We start from the raw sequence: 27,898 nt of genomic DNA, 5'->3' as shown, positions 1-27,898 counted from the left end.
ATATCTACAACAAGCACCATCGTCGATTTGAGAATATGTTAGGCACTTCCATTTATTTAACCAATGGAGTTGAAATTTTAAGTTCTTCTTGCCACTACCTGGAAACTTGAAGTTGTAATCTGGCACCCAAACATCAGTCAGAACATTGTGCCTAGTTTCAACGTCCATCTGAAAAATTTACATAAGTGAATGTAAATTTTTCTATTTTATTTGTAACTATTTGATAATGATAAAATACTTATAATTATGGAATTAATCATCAAAGTGTAACAACTGATAATAATAACTACTTCCGAACGTCTAAAAATGTACCCACTGGCAGTTCAGGGTTGTAGTTCAACCTGCTGATAATAGTACTAATACTGTGCGTGTGATGTCTTACCTTAGCAGATTTTCCCACAAAGTTTGCTATGTCCCTTGCATTTGCATACAATCCACTGGCACTTCTTTTGTCTGTCTACTTCATCTGGTTGGTCGTACAGTAACATATTTGACCTAATCCAGCTTTAAAATCTAGTTTAATTTGAAGTTTAAAAACATAATTTTCGAAAAGTTTGCACTTGACAAACGGGAGTGTCTTCCTGCCATAGTATGACCCTGCTTTCAGAACAATAATGTCATTTTTCTGTGTACAACAAATACCTTCGGAACGTGAAGCGTCTATTAACGAGTGCCGGTTCAACTTCAGGGCAATGTCAAGCGGAGTGTTTCTATTGAGGCGAGAAGATAAACAAAGCACCGTCACTGTTTCAAAAATCTGTTCACGCAACACACGGCACACGAAGCGTTGTGGCGTCGAGGCATCGAGACAGTTGATTGAGCCGGCGGTGTTTCGAAGCATACACACACTAGGACCAAAGAGCCGGCGTGGCAATCATGCAGACACTGAATCACCTCCATACTGACTTTGCATATTCCAACAGTTAATAGACCTGTCGGAAAGCATCATTATCTAGTTTGAGCAATGTTTATTTAGTTTATTGTTTACTGTCAGTTTCTATTTACTTTCTTTTTGTGAAAGTTCCATGGGGGGGGGGGGTTCTAACCCCCAGTAACCCCCCCCTGGCTATGCCCCTGTATTTATCATAATAGAAAACCACGGAAATCCATCTTCAGGGCTGCCGACAGTGGAGTTCGAACCCGCCATCTCCCGAATTCAAACTCACAGCTGCACGCTACTTTAAATTTGGAAAACTGGAATGGAAAGAACTCGAATGGTGGTGATTGGTGATTATTGTTTTAAGAGGTAGGCAACCATCCTCTATTAACACTAACCAGAAAGAAAAATTGGAAGGAGTCAGACACTTAAAAATGAAGGTAACTTATCACCCAAAGAAACACTAAGGCCACGAAAGGCATGGAAATGAAAGACTCCCTAGGCCACCATACGTAATACTAGTGGTGGCTGGTGGTATCTGAAGCTGGGTGTTGCACCAACATTGTCAGTGTCACATTTTTATAGCTTACAGAGATAACAAGAAACTCTATTATCGTTAAGTTATGAACTATATTCCTGTAATATATCTGGCAATTGCAACCCAGGAAATAACATGCTAATTATACACTGTAACTACAGTTACTCTTAATATTAATGTTATTGGATTCACATCGCACTAACGAGTTTTTACGGTTTATGGAGATGCCGAGGTGCTGCAGTTCTTTTACATGCCAGTAAATCTACTGACTAGAGGCTGGCGTATTTGAGCACCTTCAAATACCACCGGACTGAGTCAGGATCGAACCTACCACGTTGGGGTCAGAAAGCCAGCGCCTCAATCGACTGAACCACTCTATCTGGCACAGTTAGGCTACTTTTGGCTCACTTGAATAGAAAATTTACCCTCCTGTTTTTCATTGAAGCAAGATGTTGGTAATATTGTGAGTGGTCTGGTATGGCGTGGAAAAGAAATTACCCAGCAAGTTGGCCGTGCGGTTAGGGTCGCGTAGCTGTGAGCTTGCATTCGGGTTTTCCGTGGTTTCCCATTTTGACACCAGGCAAATTCTGTGGCTGTGCCTTTATTAAAGTCACGGTCGCTTCCTTCCAACTCCTAGCCCTTTTCTATCCCATCGCCGCCGTAAGACCTATCTGCGTCGGTGCAACGTAAATGATTTTGTAAATTAAAAAAAATGGAAATGAATGACTTTTGCGAGAGGAGAGAAAGTAGGAATGAAGTAATCTCCGCAGAGTGGCGCGATCTAACGGGGACATACAGAGCTGTTTCTCGGTAGGGGACTTGCTAGTCTCCAGCAACTCCCTGAGACCAATACTGGCGAGCATGCTACCTGATGCTATGCAGGCTTAGGCTCGTCCCTGCTGAGGTACATTGCGCCGTGCTGTCCGCAAGGGAGTTGCCGTAGAAAAGCAAACCCCCTGAGTTTGATCAGCAGCCAGCAGCGTTTATTGGTCCGTTACAAAGCATTATTACAGCGAACGATCGAAGGTGGTTGATTGTAACATGTTTTTGAATATATGTTAGGTTTATTAAACTAAAACATTAGAAGAAAAGACGACAAATGAAGTGCAAAATTATTGAGAGTTGTGCAATCCTGCAACAATACCACGCACCGCCCCTGCGTAATACCATCGGGGTCGGAAAAGAACAAGAGTTGACGAAGGGAAGTCGGATAGAATAGATGAAGGTGAGGAGCCTGGCACAAGTAAGTGGAAGTAATGCCACGAATCGGCCAACCCATGCTCCCAAGTTAAGAGCCCCTGGGGCATTCGAATGGTGATCCATACCTCATTTTGTATTAAGAAAACATGCAACCTTGTGAGCATTTTCGGTTTTCAGTTCAATGACTTGCAAAGAACGATTTCTCCTAGAAACAGTTGTATTTTTCCGTATAACGGGTTTTAGTGAATGTTTGAATATTGTTGAGCTGGCCGATTAAATCCTCGTCACCTCGTAGTTGCCCACCTCCCATCAGTAAGTGATGGTGCTGGTGATACGTGTTTGAAAAGAAATACAACTAGACAACCATCCTCTCTTAACACTAATCAGAAGGAAAATGGAAGAGGTACAACACTTCGAAAAATGAAGGTATCGGCAAAAGAAAGGGAAGAGCCACGGAGAGCGTGAAATTTAACGACTTCCCAGGCCTTACAAACTTCAGGAAAGGGTCACGGAGAGCGTAAAAATTTACGACTTCCCAGGTCTTACAAACATAAGGAAAGGGTCACGGAGGGCGTGAAAAGTAAAGACTTATTAGGCCTTATAAACATCAGGGAAGGGCCATGGAGGGTGTGAAAATTAAAGACTTCCTAGGCCTTACAAACATAAGGGAAGGGCCACAGGGAGAATGAAAATGGAAGACTCCCCAGGCCTTGCTAACGTAATACCGGCAGGGTTGGAAGAGAAGAAGAACGGGCCAAGGGAGATTGGTTGGGAGAATTGAAAGCGAGAAGACTGGTACAATTGGTGGTGGTGGTGGTGGTGATAACTGTTATAAGAGGAAGTACAACTGAGTAGATCTTCGCTTAACACTAATTAAAAGGAAAATGGAAGAAGTCTGACATTTCGAAGAATGAAGGTCTCGGTAAGAGAAAGGGAAGGGCCGCGAAGGGCATAAAAATCAAAGACTCCCTAGGCTTTGCAAACCTAATTCCGTCGGGGTCGGAAAAGAGTTGACCAAGGGTGGTCAGATAGAAAAGATAAAGGTGAGAAGCCTAACGCAAGTAGAAACAATGTCAGTCTTAGCTAAGGGAACCGTGGTCGCCATCACCACTTACGCCTTAACTTCCGAAGATATCGACCTAGGGCCTTTCTATTTCCCGATCTGCGTATGTCAAGAGTTCCTAGACCCCCTTTTAGTTGCCTCTTACGACAGGCAAGGGAAACCGTGGATGCATTCTACCGCCCCAACCCACGCTCCGAAGTTAAAAGTACCTAGGCCTCCTACGACAAGCAGGGGGTACTTTGAATGTATTCTCTCGCCCCCACCCACAGGGGTTTCCCACCAGCAAAATGATCACCATTACTATGGATCCTTCAATGGAGGGTATGCATTATTAATTCACTTTTCTTTCAATTATAGGCACTGCCAATAGTTTTCTTCTGGCGAACAGCTCCATTTCCTTACATTTCCATCAAAATGGGGCTTGAAAAATATTTGCATGAAAGAAGGAATTCCCTCCCTCCCCTCACCCTACCTTTATTTGAAACTTGGCCGCAACTGTCCGTCTCCTCTATTATTCGATCTGTTGTATTAAAGCTATATAAATCCTGCTTAAAAACGTACAGGAAAAACTGTAATTTCTCCTGTTTTGTATGTCCCATTACAGAATTGACTGCTCACCTCCTGAACCATGACCTTCCTCCACTACAAAGTTAGTGGGGCTCTTCCACGTTGACGTTTCCATCTTTACATTCTTTTCTATCTGGAAAGCCATGCGCGTGCTCGAAATCGGTGGATCAATACAGTTCTCATCCCAGGACGAGCAGTACAAGGCAGCAGCATAGCTCGCATCCTTTCTCTTACCATCGATCGCCGGTTGAAAGCGCGCCATCTTTTAGGCAGAGGACACGAGCTTACAGGTGAGTGTCATTTTTCAACAGCTGATTGTTGTCATTCACGGCAAGCTTAATCTCGAATATAACTGTCAGGATATTTTGTGTTTCCTTTCTTTACAAATACTTAAATTCGCAGCTGCCATTGACCAGGAACTGCCAAGTCAGGATTTTATTGTGTTGGCAAGAAGTCATCATATGGTGCGCAGTAGAAAAAAATACAGGGCATTTATGGTGTGAATTCCTTATTGAGCAGAGATTCCTTTACATTTTTACTGAAACCTTTTAATGTAATATTAATTGCGGCGTAGAAAACATATTTCTCGTAATGGAGCTACAGGTGTCGGACATCTCGCGTGTATAATAGAAACTGGCAACTTAATTTTGTGCGGTTTTCATAACTGTTTACTAACATTTGGTTTCGTGACAGTGATGATCAGTAATTTAGACACCTGTCTATAAAACCAAATTCTTGCATGTTGAGAATTAGATTTTACAGCTTCATAACCTACATTTCTGGAGATTCTTAAAATTTCTAACTTTTATCTTTTGAGGTTACTGCCGTAGTGATGACTCTGAAGCAATAACAAATTACTTACAGCCATTATACTGGACCGAATTAAGAAAAAAAATAAAACCAAAACCGAAATAGTACCCTATCAGTAGGTTACACCACCATATGGAATATTATTAGTGAAATTGATTTCTTCTATAATCTTTTGAATATGAGACGCCATTTTGCTGTTGACGTATCATATTTAGAAGGAGAAAGGAAAATTTTAAATTATTTTTATTGTGATATATTAAGTTATTTCCCACAAAGACAAAAACAATGGATCAAGTTCATAATTGGTTATTAATGTAGGTGGATTTATCCATCTCACCTACCGTATGCGTGTTTGACCTTCATTATTTGAAAAGGCATAGGCCTACTGCATACTGTACCGGTACGGTACCTACTTTTAGGATTTGAAGAAATGGTGAGGGTGGGAGAGATTGTAATTTTTAAAGGGGAAAGGATATTAGACCTCATTTAAAGCAATGAAATTAGATTGAAATAATTAATAATACGCCTACCATATGTTATTATTGTATTATATGATCATCATCGGCATAAATAAGCCTATTAGGCCTATAGGCCCTGCATTAGCCTATTAATCCTAAATTACTACTTATTCGTACATTTCTGATATAATCATATCATACTAAGAAAATATGGGATTATCTAAGGTTATTACGCTAGTGATAAATGTTCCGTACATCAACAATTCTAGATGATGATAATGATGACGATGATGGTTAATTTGAGTGACCTTACTGCGTGATTATCGCTTGCATTTTCATTTCGTGTTAAAACACCTTCAATTATATCAAATATTCACAATGAATATGCATCCCGCCCGAAATCGAGACACCATCTTTTTGTATATACATAATAAATTGGCCAACAGTAATGGAAACATATTTTATAAAAAATATTAAGTATACTACATTCACATTTTACTGGGGTTTGCTTGGTATGGTACGTGTAATGCACTTTATGTGCATTTACAATCCGAGTTGGTCAGTGAGTATAGACCAAAGGCTTAGCCAGGTGGGAGGGAGGGGGCGGTGTTATTGGTGGTTAGACCCCCCTCCCCCACCAATGGAATTTTTACAAAAAGAAGATAGAACCTGGCAATAAACCAAATAAACATTCAGAGACATAATTGTAGAACCAACAGGTCTGTAATTCACTTGTAGCAGTGTCCTTATAATGACAAGTCATGCATGCACCTCCATTGTGTTCTAAGTTACTATCATTTTGTAACTACAATTTCCCCCCACCCCCACTAATAGGCCGATACTGGCTACGCTACTGGTCCTATCAGACACATTTATACATTCGGGGAAACAGGTGGCTTCGTACATCATTGTCGGTTATCTTTGAAATGATTTTCCATTGTTTCCCATTTCCAGTCGTAAATCCTTGGATAATATTTTTCTGAAAGGCCTTCCCAGCTCTAGACATGATATTTGCAAATTCACATATGGTAGCGGTACCGGTATTCTAGCCCATTATTTTACATTCTACATTAACTTATTTCAACTCATGCTGGGCCTTTAAAAGGAGTTAGTAAAATCTTATCCCTACAAAAATATTGCAATATACCGGTACCTACGCATCTACACAAGTTTAATGGAATTTCCAAAATTTCTACTTACCACAAACATTAAATATGAGTGAATATAATGATACAATATGTTCAGTGTACCCATTTTTAAATAGCTCTATGGGCATTTTTTTTTTTTTTGCAATGAATTTCGCGTAATTCCAATATTCCTCAGATGATTCCATCTAGATTATTTAGTTATGCTCCCGGGCTAGAAAGCCAAGAATAACGGCCGAGAGGATCCGTCGTGTTGACCACACGACACCTCTTAATCTGCAGGCCTTCGAGCTACGCAGCGGTCGCTTGGTAGGCCATGGCCCTTCGGGGCTGTTGCGCCATGGGATTTAGTTCGTATTTTTAGTTATGCTACCACCGAACAGTAAACCCATGTACTTTTTCACTGACATATGCTACAGTACTAAGATTGACAATGGGAACAAACTTTGTAAATGGAGCGACTTTCTTCGTCTATCTTGTTTGAGATCTCTCTCAGATACCAAACTCATTCATAGATTTAAGGAAATTAACATCATTGTCGTTTATACTACTTCTCTTCTCCGCTGGGCTGAGTGGTTCAGACGGTTGAGGCGCTGGCCTTAAGACCAGTGGCGGCTCGTGACCAAATTTTGAGGGGAGTTCACAACAAAATTTGTGTTCACGTCTGAAATATACCAAAGTAGAATGAAAATAAGTACGAAATCACTTAAATCATTTCACCAAAAGCTCCTTGTACGGTTTCTTCTCCACTCACATTATGGTAGAACCCTTATAACCGAGGATGCATTTTCCCGAGACTAATCTGTGAGTGTACAAGAAAAGTAAAATTACAACTGCCGGACTGAGTTGCACAGGTTTTGGCTGAGGCTCTGGCTTTCTGATCCCGCGATTACGAAAACCTGTTCAGAATTAGCTACTAGCGAAATCTTCCGGCGATGTAATGCGATAGCAACTTCTGGGAGCTGTGGCCAACAGTAACAGGGGAGGTGGCGGGCGCTTATGGTCATCCCCCTGTGGGTGGGGGCGGTAGAATAACACCCACGGTATCCCCTGCCTGTCGTAAGAGGCGACTAAAAGGGGCCTCAGGGGCTCTGAACTTTGGAGCGTGGGTTGGCGACCACGGGGCCCTTAGCTGAGTCCTGGCATTGCTTCCACTTACTTGTGCCAGGCTCCTCACCTTCACCTATCCTATCCGACCTCCCTTGGTCAACTCTTGTTTTTTTCCGACCCCGACGCTATTAGGTTTGCGAGGGCTAGGGAGTCTTTCATTTTCACGCCCTCCGTGGCCCTTGTCTTACTTTGACCGATATCTTCATTTTTCGAAGTGTCGGATCCCTTCCATTTTTCCCTCTGATTAGTGTTATATAGAGGATGGTTGCCTAGTTGTACTTCCTCTTAAAACAATAATCACCACCACCACCACCTTATGGTCAACTGTAATACTATCTCTGGTTTGAGGGTAGTTGTAGACGACGGAAAGCACATTCCTTACCGTGCTCCTCGCTTATGGATATATCTGTGCATAAACCATGACGAAACCTCCATGCGCATGCGTATAGTCTTAAGGTTCGTACCAAAATCTCCAGTGTGCTCCCTGGCATTGCCAATCGAAACGAACAGCTGTAAGTGTAACGGAGCTTCGATATAAGTGGAATGCTTTCGATCGATTGACGAAATCAGGTCGAAAAAAGGAAGCAATTTTGAATTGCTGGTATCCATGGATGCGTGAACATGCGTTACAACTGTGTGTTGACGTGCTCATGTGCTCCTGAGAGCCCACCGCCACTGCTTATGACCTCAAATTGGAAAGTTCGATCCTGGCTCAGGCCAGTGGTATTTGAAGGTGCTCAAATACGTCAGCCTCGTGTCGGTAGATTTTCTGGGACGTAAAGGAACTCCTGCGGGACAAAATTCCTGCCCCTCGGCGTCACCGAAAACCACCAAAAGTAGTTAATGGGACGTAAAATCAATAACATTATTATTTTTTACTTCTTGACGTTGGTAAGATCAACTGAGTAGAGGTGGGTTCGATTCCCACCTCAGCTACCCTGGAAGTGGTTTCCCACTTCTCCTCCAGGCAAATGCCGGGATGGTACCTAACTTAAGGCCACGGCCGCTTCCTTCCTTCTTCCTTGTCTATCCCTTCCAATTTTTCCATCCCCCCGTAAGGCCTCTGTTCAGCATAGCAGGTGAGGTCGCCTGGGCGAGGTACTGGCCATCCTCCCCAGGTGTATCCCCCGACCCAGAGTCTGCAGCTCCAGGATACTGCCCTTGAGGCGGTAGAGGTGGGATCCCTCGCTGAGTCCGAGGGAAAAAAACAACCCTGGAGGGTAAACCGATTAAGAAAGAAAGAAACGTTGGTAAGAAGAAAGATGAGAAAATGGGATCTGCAACTCTAGGAGGATTTTTTAATCGTATGGCCTCAACTGCTGTGTTGCTGACATTTATATTGGACGCTGTTTAGGCTGCCTATATGTTAATTTTATCGTTCCGTTTTACTATACCGCCAACGGCCGTAGTCGTATTGAAACACCGGATCCCGCGGTATCTCCGAAGTTAAGCAACATTGGACGTGGCCAAGATTTGGATGGGTTGTCACGCGCTGTTGGTGGGGGTATGGGAAGGGAGGAACGGAAAGGAACTGGCCACCCTACCGTACGTAAACTCCGGTTCAGGCACACCTCTGCGGAGGTTCGAACCTGCCTTCGGGCAGAATACACCCTTACCTTTTACTATACCAGATGGGTGACCAGTGGCTGAGATAAAATTAATTTCTTCGGATAAACACCAAATATTTCACCAGAGATCCATTACATGCCGACATCGTTGACCGGTTCTGGATGAACTTGTTTCACCCTTCAAAAATCCGACGACCTCTCCTAAGCTTCAACCCGCAATCTTGGGATCCGAAGTCTGACACTACCACTGATCCATGGCTGAAGGAGTATTGAATACAGAATACATTAACTTACTTTTTTTTTTTTTTTTTTACAATCTGCTTTACGTCGCATCGACACAGATAGGTCTTATGGCGACCATGGGATGGGAAAGGGCTAGGAGTGAGAAGGAAGCGGCCGTGGTCTTAATTATGGTACAGCCCCAGCCTTTGCCTGGTGTGAAAATGAGAAACCACGGAAAACTATCTTCGGGCCTCCAGACAATGGGGTTTAAATCTCCCGAATGAAAGCTGATAAAATATATTACTAATGCTTGATGGTTTGCACTTGAACTCCGGAAAGGCTTGGTGCAGTTCTTCCGATTTGACACCCATGGATAGGTTGCGCATCTGGGTATGTGGTGGTAGTGGTGGTGGTGGTGGTGATGATGAGGAGGTAGGGAGAGGGTGAAACCTGGTGTCAAGGGATGTAGTCAAGCCTTAATGTCCCCCTCCGACAAACGAATTACAATCAACAGCGTCATAAGCTTTCACTCCATGCAAAGAGGTTTGAAATTGAACCAAGGCTTTTGGCACGCAATCTAGTGATTAGAAATTATATACCATCCATCCCTCCCGGCCAACATTGTGATGCTGACATTCTTTTTCCCCAACGGGGATGACTCGATGCAGTTAACCACGGTGTCAGTCCGTAAAGACTTGACGCTTTAATGATCATGGCTACCAGGCGGACATTAGTAATGCTTCACGTGAAGCGATTCCTTCAAATTCTGACGTTTGCTTTTAAAAATTCGGTACCTAAATGTTGTCGTCTAAGGGGTTCTTTAACATACGAATTTGTGGTAGGTAAGCACTCTTAAATACCTACTGATTTTGGCGACCGGGCGAGTTGGACGTGCGGTTAGGGCCACGCAGCTGTGAGCTTACATTAGGGAGATAGTGGGTTCGAACCCGACTGTCGGCAGCCCTGAATATGATTTTCCGTGGTTACCCATTTTCACAGCAGGCAAATGCTGGCGCTGTACCATAATTAAGGCCACGGCCGCTTCCTTCGCACTTCTAGGCCTTTCCTCTCCCATCGTCGCCATAAGACCTATCATTGTCGGTGCGACGTAAAGCAAATAGCAATCCGTTATTCTCTCGGATTCAGCTGGGGATCCTACTTTACCGCCTTAAGGGCAGTGTCCTGGAGCGCGAAACTTTGGGTCGAGGGTTGAAACTGGAAAGGAGGACAAGTACCTCACCCAGGGGGCCTCACCTGCTATGCTGAACAGGGGCCTTGTGGGGGAATGGGAAGATCGGAAGGAATAGACAGGTAAGACGGAAGGAAGCGGCCGTGGCCTTAAGTTAGGTACCATTCCGGCATTTGCCTGGAGGCGAAGTGGGAAACTACAGAAACCACTTCGAGGATGACTGAGGCGGAAATCGAACAATACTTTACTCAGTTGACCTCCCGAGGCTGATTGGACCCCGTTCCTCGTACCACTTTTCAAACTTCGTCGAAGAGCCGGGAATCGAACCTGGGTCTCTGGGGGTGGCAGCTAATCACACTAACCACTTCACCACAGCACTACTCTAACCACGCCCCCAATAATAATAATAATAATAATAATAATAATAATAATAATAATAAACTGCTTGGTATAATTAAATCAAAGGAGGTCAAGATAAGCTGGTTAAAGGAAATAAAGCAGGACTTAAAGTAAATGAATATCACAGAAGATATCATCAGGGATCGCAAGGCTTTTGGGAATCTGGTTGCAAAGCACATGTTCACGGAAAAGGCTAAAAGAACCACAGGGAAGCAATGGACGGAAGAACGCAAGAAACAGCATAGCGAGTTCATGAAGAGATTTTGGGAGGAGGAGGCGAAGAAGAAAGGAAATCCATCATCAAGCTAGCAAGTTCCAACGCGCTCTGTAAACGGGCATAACGAAGAAAGAATAATAATAACAATAATAATAATAATGTTGGATATACGAGTACGTCCTCTAGCTTCTGTTATGGTTTTCAGAGACTCATCATCTCATCAATATGTTATTGATAAGAGATTGTAAATGCAACATATGTATGAGGTGAGCCCATCTCTGTAACCGAGATGCCAAGTCATAGTTTATATTACGAACTACAAGCCAAGGTTAACTTGATTGATCCCGTTGGGACTTTCGGTGGCCGTGCGGAATGTCGCTTTTCTCTTGTTTTTTCTTTTCCACACTGATTCCACAAACACTGAGGAACAAAGCTCAATCTAATGCCCGCCTGTTCATGATCATTAAGTGTGAAGTCTGACACCGTGGTTAGTCGGTTCAAGTCCCGTTGGTGGAAAACATTTCACTAGCAGAATGTTGGCCGACAGGGTAGGGGAGGTGTGATATACAATTTGTAATCACTAGATAGCGTGCCAAATGCTTGGATTAAATTTCAAACCTCTCCGCAGTGTTCATAAGGAGTGAGGCAAGACCATCTACAATAATATCAGACCTTAATACAAAAACAACATGGCCGACGCATCGGTTCCATGTAAACACGCCTGTGATACATAAACATAACCTTTTGATTATCGTATTGAGTTGCTAAGCTGTCAATGATAACGAACAGAACACTTTACTTTGGGTAATAGACCAATACTATCTAGAAATACCCTAAATTAAGATAAGCAGTATGTGGATAATTCAAAATATAAATATTTTCTGTAAACTAGTATGGTAAAGAAAATAGGTAATTTAGGACTACATTCTAAAATAACAGTCCTGGGGGAATATTTTATGCGTTTCAATTCAGTCAATTAATTAATCCATCACTAATGATCCGAATTTAGGGCTGTCGTCCAAGTGGCAGATTACGTATCAATTTTCTACCTAGTCTTTTCTTAAGTGATTTCAAAGAAGTTGGAAATTATTCTAATTGGTGTAGATATAGTAAGGGGCACCCTTGTCAAATTATTCCAGACCATAATTCTTCTTCCTATAAATCAGTACTTGTTTTAGAAATACATTAATTTGAATGGCATTGCTATTACCATACGCTTTTAAATATAATAGCCTACCTCGTTCAAGAAATTTGTTAGAAACGAAACCTTGTCGCGAATTTCAATTCTCTCATAACAATGATTCTGATAATGATCCACCAAACTGCTACATCTGTTTCACTTCAGATAATCAATAGGAGAATCAATTTGAAATTTTCTGGTAGCGTATGCATTTTCGTATAATGCACTTTAACACCGAAATCGTTGGCAACGTAAATACGTACTGTAAGTGACAGTATATCAGTTGATACCTTGTCCTCTTATTTAACAAAGAGAATGTAATCTTCATTCACAGATAAAATAAATAGCTTTATCACTTTTTATAACCTCACTTTTAAAATCCTCAAAAGGTATAGTAATTGAGAAATGTACTAGGATTGGCACCAACACAGAGTTTTGCCCTTATCCGAAAAAAAGCACAGCTCATTAAGTACACGGAACACATCCTCTCTATTGACAAATTTATCCTCGAATGTTTTAATGCACCCTAATGAACTACTTGTAACTACGAAATCATCACGATGCATTAAGTACACTTGATCTGAATGTAAGTGCATCTGCTGTAAGTTGAATTACATCCAGGCATGCAATACAATCGACACGTCCTAATATATCAAAACAGTTTTTAAACCAAATTTCAATAAAAACATCACTACACTAACGTTTCTTAATCAAACCAAACCAACAGAAAGAACTAAACTGATGCTTCGCACATACTCATGTTTACATTTGAACAAACCGATCGGGACGCCATTTTAGCTAATATCGATAGCTGCATTAAGGTCTGATATATTGTAGTTGGTCTTGAGTGAGGGCAGACGCTATTGAAGGTGATGCGTCTGTCGAATGGAGACGTTAAGCCTTGAGCAGATTCGTTGGTGTTAATCGACAGAAGTAGGGTTCGTGCCAACATCTGGTTTAACCTCTCTCTTCTCATTATTATCATCATCATCATCATCATCATCATCATCCCCCACATCCAGACGCGCAGGTCGCCCCATGGCTGTGAGCCGAACATGATCTCGGATACTCCCGGCACTATAAGCCATACTTGAAACTATAATACCGTGGTCTGATGATTAATAATAATAATAATAATAATAATAATAATAATAATAATAATAATAATAATAAATCCGTCAGGGCTCAGCTGCCTGACTGCTGGATGACTCGGACAGCTGACTGAGAGTACACCCGCTATGGCGCACGTCCATTGTAAGTAGACTGTTATAGTTAGCCATTTTTTGTTTGTTTTTTGCCTTGTTTGCCGTTTTGCCAAAAGACTTCATTCAATAGGGTTGTCCTTTATATGTTGTCTTGATTTTTTTTTGTATTGAATATGTTTTTGTTTGTTCTCTCTTTTTTATTTTCTCCGTAAAGATTAATTAGGTTGAAAAACTGTAAAATCTGGAGAAAATAAATCTACTACTACACAATAATAAATCCAGTCTTAAAATCTTCTATGAAAAGACGACGTACATGGAATACAGGCACCAAGGGGTGAGAGAGAGAGACACAGGGGAGATGGTGGTGATTATTGTTTTAAGAGGAAGTACAACTGGGCAACCGTCCTCTATATAACACTAATCAGAGGGAAAAATGGAAGGGATCCGACACTTCGATAAATGGAGATATCGGCCAAAGTAAGACAAGGGCCACGAAGGGCATGAAAATGAAAGACTCCCTAGCCCTCTCAAACCTAATAGCGTCGGGGTCGGAAAAGAACAAGAGTTGACCAAGAGAGGTCGGATAGGATAGCTGAAAGTGAGGAGCCTGGCACAAGTAAGTGGAAGCAATGCCAGGACTCAGCCGAGGGCCCCGTGGTCGCCAACCCACGCTCCAAAGTTCAGAGCCCCTGAGGCCCCTTTTAGTCGCCTCTTACGACAGGCAGGGGATACCATGGGTGTTATTCTACCGCCCCCACCCACAGGGGGACACAGGGGAGAGAGAGAGAGAGAGAGAGTTGGAAGTACGTAAAACTTCGAACCATCAGATGAACTGAGAAACTCAAAGATCTGGGTGAATGATACAACCACATGAGCTGGATAAAGAGGCAAATAAGGTAAGAGCCAGAAACCTGGAACTGGCCTACAGATAACAGGTACAATAAAGACCGGTCTGCACTGATTAACATTTAACACCAACATGTTACAATTGACATGTATATTGTGATTGTGTCTTCCAATTGACTTTGCATGTTAACTCAGAATGTTGAACACTTTTAACATGTTGGCGTGTTTATGTCAAGTCATTTCGTTGTTCTTGAGATGTCGGCACAGCTTCGACAACTTCCGTGCTGTTTCCATACCAACAGATAGCCTAGACGACGCAAACGACGTGCTTCTCGTGAAGTAGGATTATACCTACAACACTCGGCAGCACATATTCTCTTTGTTATAAGCTACAAATACTATACGCGCATGTATGTCATTCTCTCTGCCTATACCATGGGCGCCCGAAGGATCTTTTCCAGCGGGGGGGGGGGGGGGGGCACATTAACAATTTTCTTGAATATAAAAACCAATATAACGTCAGCAACATTAAATTGTTTACAGAAACTTCCAGTTATAACATATGCTAGCTGACTGTCAGTAATTTCAGTTTATGAAATAATCTAGTATGATATTAAACAATTGAACATCAACATCTTTAGAATTCCAGGGGTGGGGCAAGTGCCCCCCCTTGCCCCCCCCCCTTGCGGGCGCCCATGGCCTATACCGTTACTAAAATTTATAGACAGAAATGGAGTGGAGCAAGGAGATTACTCTGGACTTAATTAATGATATAATAGAAAGGCCTTGTTTGTGGGTTGTCTCATGAAAGGAATACAGAGAGAAAGCGAAGAAAACCGACAGTTTCCAGGAACTCGATATTATCTTATTGTTCCCGCGAGTACTTCGAAAAAGAATAGCGTCCCTCCGCTCCAGTACAGTCGAGAATTGCAAAAAGTTCAGAAAAAGGCGGACGAAGTTTATATTTCAAAGTGGTTTGCTTTTTAAGCATGAGCACGGCGAGGGGAAGAAATATGCCTAATAAAACTGCATTCCTAAATCGTAACAAGAAGCAACAGTGGCAATAACAAAGTCAAAATCCTCTTCATCTTTTTTCTTTTGCTAGTGGCTTTACGTTGCACCGACTTGGATAGTTTTTATGGCGACGATGAGATAGGAAAGGCCTAAGATTTGGAAGGAAGCAGCCGTGGCCTTAAATAAGGTACAGCCTCAGCATTTGCCTGATGTGAAAATGGGAAACCACGGAAAACCATCTCCAGGGCTGCCGATAGTGGGATTCGAACCCATTATCTTCCGGATGCAAGCTCACAGCCGCGTGCCCCTAACCGCACGGCCAACTCGCCCGGTAATCCTCTTCATCTGAGTCCATGGTCCTTGTTTGAAAATACTAAACACCACCTAAATGTATTACCACAAACTTGATATAATGAACTATCTGTGTATAGACAAAGGAAGTCAAGTTTAACATGTTTATTAAGCGTGGACACAATGTTAAATGAAACAGTATTCAACATTTAATATTTAACATGTTGATGGTGTCACCAGTTAACATTTAACACTTTTAACATTTAACACGTTGTTAAATGTTAATCAGTGGAGACCGGGCTTAAGAGAGTAATATCCTACAAGGTTAACTCAAACGCTACAGCACAGTAGAAAAGGCAGAGGGTCTGTATGGCCTGACACTGAAAAAAAAGAAAAAAACAGAAAAAAAACACTTGAGAAAAATTCTAGGACCTCTGAGAGATACTGATGAAATATGAAAAAAATAAAAAATAACGAGGTCCTTTTACAGACATACTGTCTCAATGAAGAAACAAAGGTTCAAATTCTATGGACATCTGATGAGAATGGGCGAGAAGTGATTGACGAAGAGGATATTTAAGTACACCCTAGGATTAAATGCTACGGCGAAATGGGTGAAAGAGGTCAAGATGTATGCAGAGAATATTAGACTTGCAGGAGTTCAGAAGCCGAATTGACAACATCACACCATCGCCTTAAGACCTAATAGAATAATACTAATAATAATAATATCATCCGTTACAAGCAACAAAATAGATTTGATATGTTCTAAAGATTGCTCAACGAGCTGCGCATTCGTCACGTTATATAAAGATTGCTTGCGACGCCATGTTTTCAACCACATAATGAAAATCCACAGCCTGTTTCCAGTCATTCGACCGGGTCAGGAATGGAATGAATGAAGCCCCATCTAGCGGTGAGGATAGGAATTGTGCCGGATGTCGAAGCCTGTCGCACTCCTCTGGGACGATGATTAATGGAATGACAGTTAAATAATTATGATTACCGTAATTTAAATGATAGAGATCACGAGAATGTGCAAGAGGGTGCACATGACACCCCTGGTTCATGACATAGGTGGGCTGAAGTGGAAACATCCTCTAGAAAAAACAGATTGTGTAATATAGAGGGTAATGTATTGAATAGAAAATAAATTTGATGCACAATAGTTAATGAGCATACAGTAAAACTTCGGGAAATCAAGTCTGTTTAAAAAACAAATTAAAGTTGGACAAAAACTTGACACCTTCTTGGTTGCTGTTTAGATTCTTTTGTCACAGTGTCAGTAAAAATAGAAATGGCGTATGGCTCTTAGTGCCAGGAGTGTCTGAGGACATGTTCGGCTCGCCAGGTGCAGGTCTTTCGATTTGACTCTCGTAGGCGACCTGCGCGTCGTGATGAGGATGAAATTACCATGAAGACGACACATACACCCAGCCCCCGTGTCAGAGAAATTAACCAATGATGGTTAAAATTCCCGACCGTGCCGGGAATGGAACCCGGGACCCCTTTGACCAAAGGCTAGCACGCTAACCATTTAGCCATGGAGCCGGACACAATGCCTGTGAATTCAGTATTCTCTTGCACTGAGCATTTATCGTCTACTTAACCTCCCGTAATGTACTGAATGCATTTAATAGTACTGTACATGTTTACCGGGAGAGCAGCCTCAGCTACAGCTAGACAGAACAGTGCCGCCAGACAAATTAAACTGACATGGCCAAGGGATTCATCTGGAGTTCCTTCATATTTCCAGATGTCATAACCATGTAGCTGCCTCGGCTATAAAATTGGTTATCTTTAACCATTCCCTAGGGAAAAATATCCTTCATTACTTCATAAAACTGTTCTGTAGACCCCTCTTTTACTTCAAATTAACAAAAAAATAAATAATTGAAAATTGCATAAATTACTTGCAATTATTTGGAGTATCAAGGACATTTATTTGATGATAAAATGTTTCAAAATTTTAAAAAATTCCGTGGAATCCCCTTGCTCCCCACTCCCCCTCCTAACTGCACTCCCCCCCCCCCCCCTCCTCCTGCAAGTAATTCCGCCGCCGTCCATGATTTAAATTCTGTGAGAAGTAATCCTCTTATGTGAGTATATAGGATAAACTTATGGCAACTACTAAATAAACGAGGGAGAGCGCGCGCATGATTGAGATCGAGACAAATTAGATAGACAGATTTCTGTAACATATTTGCAATTTGTTTTACGCCACACCGACACAGATAGGTCTTATGGTGACGATGGGATGGAAAAAGCCTAGCAGTGCGAAGGAAGCAGCCGTGGCCTTAATTGAGGTACAATCGCAGCATTTTCCTGGTGTGAAAATGGGAAACCACGGAAGACCATCTTCAGGGCTCCCGACAATGGGGTTCGAACCCATTATCTCCCGGATGCAAGCTCACAGCTGCGCGCCCCTAACCGCATGGTCACATCCTCCAGTCTGTAACATACCGTACAAAGGGCGTTGGTAGCAACAAGATGGAATATAATATTCTTCTCGGAGATATTTCGTTCAGGATTGCGAATAACTAACGCATGTATTTGACAAAATATAGCAAGTCAGTAATAATTTATTACTAGAAAAATGATTAGGAAATGATTATGAAAATGTATAAGACAAGCATACTAAGGTATTGATTTCCATTGAGTCTTTTTGGGTATTATTTATTTCATGAAGTATCCCTATTCTTATTAATACGGTACACCTAAAACATATTGAAAACGGCAAAAACTTGTATGAAGTCCAATTACATTGACTGTGAATGCCTGTAAATGGCAGTTTGAAAGAATCGCTTTCGCTTTGTAGGTGTCTCTACGAGTTGAAGAAGTGCACACGATTCATCGATCCACTGGCTGATTCGAGATAACACAAACGCCTGTTTCCTCAGTAAGCTAAATGACGACTCCAGAGTATTACAGGATATACCCTTTCTGCACCGTAGTGCAGTCCCTGTGTGTTATTAATTGTAACCGTAATCGGGACAATTACGCCTACACATAATAATAATAATAATAATAATAATAATAATAATAATAATAATAATAAATATAGCAGACATATGATGATAATAATAATCTGGGAATCTGGTTGCAAAGTACACGTTCACAGAAAAGGCTAAAAGAACCACAGGGAAGCAATGGACGGAAGAACGCAAGAAACAGCATAGCGAGTTCATGAAGAGATTTTGGGAGGAGAAGAAGAAAGGAAAACCATCATCAAGCTAACAAGTTCCAACGCGCTCTGTAAACGGGCATAACGAAGAAAGAAGAAGAAGAAGAAGAAGAATAGACACTTAATAATATGAATAAGGAAATGGTAAATGACGCAGTGGCGGTGAATCGCATCAAAACGTGGAAACGTGACGAGTATCTTTCGATATGCAAACTTACATCAAATACTAGGGAACACTTACAGGCCTACAAAATGACAACTAAGAAAGGAGAGTGGAAAGTGCGAGGGCCCTACGAGGTCCATGGGAACGTATGGCGTTATGGGGGAGAAAAGACTTAAAAGAAACACCCTCTAGCTCAACTATATTAAAATAACAAACGAAAATTTACAAAACAAAGTTAAATCACAAAGCAGCTGATACTTAACGCTTTTGGCAAACAGATACATTTACGAATCCAAAAACACAAATACATGAATTGTTGAATTTTAAAAAAAGGTGAAAGACTTGAAATTATAAACAGCGGGAATCTAGGGCAATCTCGGACACGTTAAATGTAAAACTTTAAAAATGACATTAAGCAAGGAAATACCGAAAAACCAAATTAATTAAATTAAATTAAACGAAAGCAGAAAACATTGAGATTAACATTGAAATAACACTTACCGCGGAAAGGCAGGAGTTCCCGAAGGAAGCCCTCGAGCTTGCGCTCGCTAGGGCGGTCGGATGTAAATGACGCCGAGCACACACATGATTATTTCGAAGCTGGCAGAAAGTCCGGGAATGGCTCGATCACAACCGACCAATGGGAAACAATTTCCACTAGATTCCCTAAATTTTCGCCAATAGAAAATCTTGTTATTCTAACGAATGAAATTGCATGACCATATATGGTCATATTAAGATAGTTAGCAACTTCTCGAGATTTCCTACTGCGACACCTATTTCACCACCCATAACCGCGCGTGCGGTACAGGCTGTTTCGAATTAAATGTTACCAAATTACATCATGATATACAGATCACTTAATCACTCTTGCAATGTTAACAATCCAATATTGAGGTTTTCTTAAATTACATTTTTACTAGTTACACAATTTTTGAATCAAAACACTTCTTGCATCTTGCAATGTTCATCTACAGTTCCATATATCTTGCCTATTGGCTAAAAGAAAAATTATTACACACATATTTCTTGCAGTTACATAAAATAATTCCAGTAGAGTCCAGAGTTCCAACCAAAAATGAAATCTTTCAGACACTTTAAATAAAAACTTTAAAATTATATTTCCACTATTGCAGTTCTCCGTCTCACCACATACTACATTAATTTCTGTTGTATGTTGTCCAAAAGTTTTCAAAACAAGGCCATTTACACTTCCAGTTCTGTATCTTAGAGCGACTTAAAAATGTAGTCTTAAAATTCAGCAATGCTTCGGTATACTAGGGGGACAACCAAATTACAAACTTGACCAATGTCATCCAAACATCTGCAAGGTGAAGGCAAACTAGGCCTTTAGATTGTTGAGTACTGCCGTTAGGTCACAAATACGTATAACTTTGAAAAATAATTTGAATCCAAAACGGTGATGCTAGGGGGAGGGTGATTTAGGCCCCTTCTGAAGCAACCTCTCATGATGAAATGTTTTGGGCAACTTATAGTTAAGATCATACTCGACGTTTTTCCCGTGAGGTTGTAACACAGAAAGAAAAGTATTAAAAACTCGGCATAGGTCATTATAACGACATCAGGATTCTTCTCAGAATACAGTATTAAGCGACTGGAATGTCACATTAAAAGTAATGTTACCATATGGAATGCTTAATCAAATGAAAAATGGCACAGATACTATGCTGGACATTCTAACAGTGCTAAGTTCCAGAGCTGGAATGACCCGGCCACAGACAACGGGGAACACTGCTCTGCCATTTTCCGTTAAGTGTGCACACACCCTTCGTTCCTATCAGTACCTCAGAGCAGGGACTGAATAGCTGGACTGCTATGCTGAGCCAGTGTGTCACGTACCACTAGTTACCAGGCCATGTATAAACCTATGGAATAGCATGCTATAACAATGAAGTAATTTAACTCCCCAGTTACTTCCAGCCAATATTCCGATAGGCTGTTCTGCTCGGGATGCAACAGTAATCCTATCTATCGGAGATAAGTGGCAGCAGAAGAGACGAAGCACGTCACAACAAACAGAGCAGAGACTGCGAAAGAGTGGTTGTAGTATAAGTATAGTAAGAGAGGAACAGGATTGAGTACTATGATGATGATTTGATGAGAGGAGTTTAAAGCGTAAGAAAGGTAATTTGTTTTATCTGAACTGAGTATTCTGTGGAGAAGGGTGCAGTTTACGACAGTCTTGCACTCGAGGCCGTGACCGTTTCCTATAATATGGTCTTATGTGACTATCATCCCGGGCTAGGAAGCCAAGAATAACGGCCGAGATGATTCGTCGTGCTGACCACACGACACCTCGTAATCTGCAGGCCTTCGGGGTGAGCAGCGGTCGCTTGGCAGGCCAAGGCCCTTCAAGGGCTCTAGTGCCATGGGTTTTTTATGTGACTATCATAACATAGATTAAAATACATCTAATGCAGCATATTATAAGGATAAAGTCATAATACTCGAAAACAAAATAGACTTGAGTTTAACTCAGCTATTCTTGTTCTAGAATACATAATTAAATCAGCCACTATCTTGGTCACCATAGGCAGATCCCAGAAGATCAATAAAATATGCTTGTCTGGCAAGAAAACGTGTCATACATGCCCTTCACTTAACAAAAGACACCAACAGCCAATGTGATATGTTCACTTATCTCCTCAGGAGTAAATACAAAGACTTCCTTAAAAAAGACACGGAATGACTTCATCGAACTCGAAAAATACAGGCTGGTGGAGGAAGCAAAGAAAGATCCACATTTATAGCACTTTGATGTCGGAAAACCAAAACACCCGGAACAATTCGGATAGACATTTGGGAGGAACAATTCTCCAAAATATTCAATCAGAAGAGCTCCATAGTATACAGGGTCTTTTATCATATAAACTGAGACCGAACGCACGGTGTTTGTACTCTGCGCTACGGCAGCTGCCTCAGCCGAACTTACGTCGCGCGCGGCCGCCCTGCTTTAAGCGTTGTATACAATCTTATATGAAATCTCATCTTATAAAAGATGCCGGAAGTGTCGTCCTTCCTGGGTTATCAAGGCATTGTATCTGGTAACTACATTCTGGCTGACGCGAGTCAGTTCTGCCATTGTAATGTTTCTGATTTCAGTCGTAAGGTTTTCTTTCAGTTCCTCCAACGTGTGAGGATTTCTTCGACACACTTTCTCTTCTAGTTTACCTCACAAGTAAAAATAACACACTGTTAGATCTGGAGAACGAAGGAGAAATAGACCAGTACTGATCACTGTGTCTGGAAACGATTCCGAAATTGTAAGAAAGGAATCCTCTGCTTTATGTGCAGAGGCTGAATCTTGGTGAAACCACCCACGCGATTTTTCGTCTTCGGTTAACTGATGGAAGAATGGCGTCAAAGTGTCATCTTGGCACCTCTTTGCATTTACTGTCTTCTCCAAATAAATAGGCCCAATTATTCTTCTTGCACTAACAGCACACCAAACACCTATGTTCCTGTCATAATGAGGGACTTCATTAACTCCATTAGGATTTTCTGCATACCAATAGCAAGGGTTATGACTGTTCACACGACCATTAAAATGAAACCAGAACTTTTACATACGAAAATACGGCGTTGCAACGATAACTGCCTCACCATGATAACAGCTGAAATTCAGATTGGCGACTGATGCTTGCCAGGTCGAACACGTGCAGGCTGCTTGCAAGGTCAAGAACTATGCGCGCACCTCCCATACTGGAGTTTACGTATCAGAAAGTAAACAACGCCGCTTCGACGGTCTTAGTTTATATGAGAGACCCTGTACTAAGTAAACTAGGCCAGTTCACTTCAGAAATAACACATTCACAATGAAAGAAGATCAAGACACATCATCAAAAGTGAAGAATAGAAGGCGTCGGTCCCAGATGACATTTGCAACATACATCTCAAAACATCGAGTAATATTCTGCTTCCAGCTCTTATAGACCTGATGAAGCTACGTCTGCGTACAAGAAACTTACCAGCGGTATGGAAAATATCAATAAAAAAAATACTATAGAAAGGAAAAGGTGACCTATGTTATCTAAATTCCTATATTATCGCTCTAGAGAACAGTCTTCTGAAACTGCTTTTTTTGCTAGTTGGTTAACGTCGCACCGACACAGATAGGTCTTATGGCGACGATGGGACAGGAAGGGGCTAGGAGTGGGAAGGAAGCGGCCGTAGCCTTAATTAACGTACAGCCCCAGCATTTGCCTGATGTGAAAATGGGAAACCACGGAAAACCATCTTTAGTTCTGCCGACAGTGGGGTTCGAACCCACTATCTCCCAGATGCGAGCTCACAGCTGCGCGCTCCTAACCGCACGGCCAACTCGCCCGTTCTCTGAAACTGGTGACAAGATTGATCACATTAAGGCTCACTGAAGAACTAAATGAACTGACCGTGGAGAATACCTATAATTATGCTATGACATTCAGAAGGGGAGAACGGCCAGCCTCAGGCGATATCCCTTGAAGAAGTGCCAATAAAAACCGTACAGTCAATACATATAATATTGGCTTCAGATAAGGCCAAGGCGGAGCCAAGAGAAATCTGGTAATGTCTCTGATGTCGTGAATAATTTTTATAGCTGCTTCTGCTTTTTGGCTGAAGTGAATCCTGCAGGAAGTTACTGTAGTCTGCAAAGTTATGGCCAACTGCAATACAGTATTATCATACCTGAATGCATATATCGATACGTGACAAAATGCCACCTTGGTCGATGTGTAGTCGGCGTGTGGGGCACGTTTGCATTCTGTCTGACTGATGTTGCGCGCGTCTGTGGGTAGTTTGAAGTCATCCTGCTGCTGCAAATCGCGATTTCACCACCTGTAGTAACAGTATTTTGTGTGTATTCAATAGTGTTAAGGTAACTTTTATTAGCTAGCTAGATAGATAGATAAAGCCTTTATTTTCTGTGGCGAAGTTAGGGCTCTTGGCCCTTTCTTACACTTAACCACACACATATTTTTATTATTCCATAATCATATTAAACAAATATTTAATTTATTGTGCAATAATATATCATTTTCACACACAATCACTCGTTCCACTCATACAGGTACTGTACCTTGCTGGAAGCACTTAACCAGGAACTGCTGGTAGGAGGTTTTAAATATACTTTTTGATGCAGCATCCTTGATGTCTTTGGGAAGAGCATTCCACCATCCCGAAGCGGTGATAGTAAATGATCGATGGTATGTGGTTGTTCGGTGGACAGGTATTTCTAGGAGGGACACTGAGCGAGTATCATGAGGATGTAAAGAACCAAGGTGACGAAAATTGCTGGAGAGATAAGCAGGGATGTCTTCCGAAAGTACCTGGTACACAAGAGTATTTGCATGTAGTTTACGTCTGTCATGTAGTCGTAACCAAGATAATTGTTTATAGTAGGGAGAAACTCGAGCGTCATACCGTAAATCCATAGCATATCTAAGACAAGCATTTTGAGTGCGTTGTAGTTTCAAGCTTAATTCTTTTGTTATATCCGTTAGAATTACATCACAGTAGTCAAAAATGGGTAATAATAATGACCGAACAAGTTGAATTTTTAGTGATCGAGGGAATACATTTCTGAAACGTTTTAAGGGGTGCAAGCCACAATACACCTTTTTGCAGATATTCTTAACTTGCGCTGTCCAGTTTAGAGTTTCCGTTATAATAACACCAAGGTTAGAAACTGATTCACAATAAGGTATAACAGTATTATTTAAAGTTACGGGAGGAATGCAATTTTGTTTTAAAATGTGAAGATTCTTTGATGTACCGATGATAATGGCTTGCGTTTTATGAGGGTTTATCCGGTTTTCTTTGATGTGTTAAAGATATATATTCCGTGGTTTCGCTTTTTTACACCAGGCAAATGATGGGGATGGGACTGTACCTTAAGTAAGGCCACGGCCACTTCCTTTCCAATCTTAGCCCTTTCCCATCCTTACATCGTAAAAAATCTTAAATGTGTTAGTGCGACATTAAGCACTAGAAAAAAAAAATCTTCCTAACGTTATTCCTGCACAGTGGCAGGGCCCACTTGTCGGCACGTCTGTCTCTATTTAGACCGATTCAAAGCATTTTCTGGTGTCGCGTTCACATACATCGTGTCCTCCTTGATGCGATGCATCCACCGTTTCTTCGGTCGATCACGCGGTCGCTGGCGTTCAGGCTCCAGACGTACAGCTGTCCTCGCTACAGAGCTGTTTGCTGCGAACGATGTGCCCATTTCGCAGGATAATTGTAACTTCAGCCTTTTCTTACAATCAGCCGCCTTTTTGTTGAAAAAATGGCGATTACTCAGTTAGACTGGAAATTCTTTGTCCTTTTTAAATACCATTTGCTTTACGTCGCACCGACACAGATAGGTCTTATGGCGACGATGGGATAGTAAAGGCCTAGACGATGGAAGGAAGCGGCCGTGGCCTTAATTAAGGTACAGCCCCAGCATTTGACTGGTGTGAAAATGGGAAAACACTGAAAACCATCTTCAGGACTGCCGACAGTGGGATTCGAACCCACAATCTTCCGGATGCAAGCTCACAGCCGCGCGCCTCTAACCGCACGGCCAACTCGCCCGGTGCTTTTGTCCTTTTTTAATAAGCCTGATGCATTGCAGCCTAATTGTAGAACGTACAAGCAGGCGAACACGATCTTCAGCCATTTATATTTATTCTGATACGCCTACTCACTGCCTAGCCAAATTGTAAAATGTTATTCTCTTCTTGTCCGCACAATGGTGCTTCATAAGAATATTGTAGCAAAGGTCGTAGATGTCAACAAATACAGTAGACTGCATATGATGGTGTCGTCCAGATTGCGAACAAGTGGGAAATACCAAGTTGCCCAACCCGCTTGACTAGAAATGTAGACTTCGATATGAACAAAATTCTAATTTGACGGGCTGCAGAAAAATTAACCCTCATTTGGTACACCAAGTTCTGATACAATTGGAATACTGGGTAATACACACAAAAAGTTAGAAGCATGTAAGAAAAACCCCACTTGTTTCCAAATAAACTGACTATTTCACTTCTTATGTATTATTTTGAATAATAATAATAATAATAATAATAATAATAATAATAATAATAATAATATCCTAAAGGCTATTGCCTTTTCGTTGCAACCACTCACTTCTTTCATTGGCATAATAATAATAATAATAATAATAATAATAATAATAATAATAATAATAATAATAATAATAATGTCGCCTCTGTGGTGTAGTGGTTAGCGTGATTAGCTGCCACCCCCGGAGGTCCGGGTTCGATTCCCGGCTCTGCCACGAAATTTGAAAAGTGGTACGAGGGCTGGAACGGGGTCCACTCAGCCTCGGGAGGTCAACTGGGTAAAGGTGGGTTCGATTCCCACCTCAGCCATCCTGGAAGTGGTTTTCCGTGGTTTCCCACTTCTCCTCCAGGCAAATGCCGGGATGGTACCTCACTTAAGGCCACGGCCGCTTCCTTCCCTCTTCCTTGCCTGTCCCATCCAATCTCCCCATCCCTCTACAAGGCCCCTGTTCAGCATAGCAGGTGAGGCCGCCTGGGCGAGTTACTGGTCATTCTCCCCAGTTGTATCCCCCGACCCAAAGTCTAATGCTCCAGGTCACTGCCCTTGAGGAGGTAGAGGTGGGATCCCTCGCTGAGTCCGAGGGTAAAGCCAACCCTGGAGGGTAAACAGATTAAGATAAGAAGATAATAATAATAATAATAATAATAATAATAATAATAATAATAATAATACCGGGCGAGTTGGCGGCGCGGTTAGGGGCGCGCGGCTGTGAGCTTGGATCCGGGAGATAGTGGGTTCGAATCCAACTGTCGGCAGCCCTGAAGATGGTTTTCCGTGGTTTCCCATTTTCACACCAGGCAAATTATGGGGCTGTACCTTAATTAAGGCCACGGCCGCTTCCTTCCAACTCCTAGGCCTTTCCTATCCCATCGTCGCCATAAGACCATAGTAAAGCCACTAGCAAAAAAGAAAATAATAATAATAACACGACTCTCACTAATCCACCATAAACAACTACCCCTCTAGTTATGCTATACAATTAAAAAAAAAGATAATCATCGTCGCCATAAGACCTATCTGTGTCGGTGCGAAGTAAAGCCCCTAGCAAAAAAAAAAAAAAAGATAATCTTCTAAATGGTAAGATTACCTCTAACTTATTAAACATTTTCAATAAGAATTTTTTTTTTTTTAAAATATGGTTAGGTTATCTAAAACATCCCAATGTACCAGTTAATGTTAATACTACTAGAACAAAAATTAACATAAGACTATTTTGAAAATTGTATCTGTTTTATGTATCTCATGTAACACTAATCTCTTGTTCGACATCTGGACAGGGTATATTTAGTTGTTCGCAATCAAGACACAACCTATTTGATGTCAGGAATGGAGAGTATGGAATAGGTACGACTTCGAGAATTATTAAAAACTGGTTTCCACGCCACAAAATACAGTATTCGGGTGCACTGAACTCAGGTACCTTATTGGACAACTTATTTATTTAAGGGAGGCAATATCAAAGCAGTAAACATTCAGTGAACAAGGTTTTCAAAAGTGTTGCTGTAAACCTGGTAAATATCAGTGCGGAACAAATCGATGCACTTGTTTCAAAAATAATATCCTGTGCAACTCAAAATG

At 41.5% G+C, this 27,898-nt stretch overlaps 1 protein-coding gene across 1 annotated transcript in view; it reads left to right on the top strand.

Annotated features, from left to right (window-relative positions):
* The first annotated feature begins 4,434 nt into the window (after positions 1 to 4,434).
* Positions 4,435 to 27,898, top strand: part of 7B2 (Secretogranin_V domain-containing protein 7B2) — a 114,505-nt gene continuing 91,041 nt past the window's right edge. Inside the window, exon 1 of the mRNA XM_067153483.2 lies at positions 4,435 to 4,535. The gene's annotated coding sequence lies outside the window, so the exon portion shown is untranslated. The remainder of the gene's footprint in view (positions 4,536 to 27,898) is intronic.

This window comes from Anabrus simplex, chromosome 9 (assembly GCF_040414725.1).
Source record: "Anabrus simplex isolate iqAnaSimp1 chromosome 9, ASM4041472v1, whole genome shotgun sequence".
Taxonomy (NCBI): Eukaryota; Metazoa; Arthropoda; class Insecta; order Orthoptera; family Tettigoniidae; genus Anabrus; species Anabrus simplex.
Note: the sequence above shows the minus strand (reverse complement) of the source record. Positions and strands in the feature narration are given on the sequence as shown.